The sequence below is a fragment of the Chrysochloris asiatica genome, unplaced genomic scaffold (assembly GCF_000296735.1).
Source record: "Chrysochloris asiatica unplaced genomic scaffold, ChrAsi1.0 scaffold00323, whole genome shotgun sequence".
Lineage (NCBI taxonomy): Eukaryota > Metazoa > Chordata > Mammalia > Afrosoricida > Chrysochloridae > Chrysochloris > Chrysochloris asiatica.
In genome coordinates, this window is record NW_006408841.1 from 198,042 (window position 1) to 198,939 (window position 898).

An 898-nucleotide genomic window follows, 5' to 3' on the forward strand; every position below is an offset into this window, starting at 1 on the left:
TCTGAAGATCCTCCTTCTAGCACATCTTCTTTAATATTTGCCTTCATTGCATCACCATTGTAATTTAAAACTTTCCTGGAAGGTTTCAGTAATTTTCAAATGAACTCAATTGAACTTATTTTGCCTTCATAATAAACTTACACAGAATCATATGGGTGTATCAGTAGAGCATATTTATCCTTTTTAATGGAGCTTATTACTTCCCCTATACTTGAGCAGTTTCCTGGAATTGACTATATTTCCTTTGAAGTGCTCTGTAACACTTCGACTTGACATTCAATTTTGAAAATGTGTAGATCAAAATTACATAGTTTATCCTTGCTGAATTTCGCACCAAACTGCATAACTTTCTTCACTATATCTATGTTTTGAACAAATCTACATGTTATTCAATGTTCTTTGCTGTTTTGTGAGGCCTTTTAAACCCACTTTTAAATAAACCCCTGCTATAGAGTTAATTCTGACTCATAGCAACCCTGCACAGGGTTTCTGAAGCTCTAAATCTTTACAGGAGCAGAAAGCCTTATCTTTCTCCCACAAATTGGGTAGTGGATTTAAACTGCTGACCTTGTAGGTAGCAGTCCAATGCTTATTCTATAGCACCAGAAGGGTTCCTTGAAATCCACTTTACTAAAGATAGTTAATATTAAAATTAACAGATTATAATTGTGATGACTATATACAGTGGTCAAGTCATCACCTCACTTAGAACAGAGACCAGTTCCATCACTTCAGAGTGATTTCTTCTGTTATCTTACTACCAGTTTTAACTCCATCCCTTAGACTGTGCCCCAGAACCACTGGTTTTATTTTAAAACCTCATACTGATTTTGCCTCTTCTGGTAGTCCATGTAAATGGAATTGTACACTATGTACTCTTTTTTTTTGCTTTTGTTTT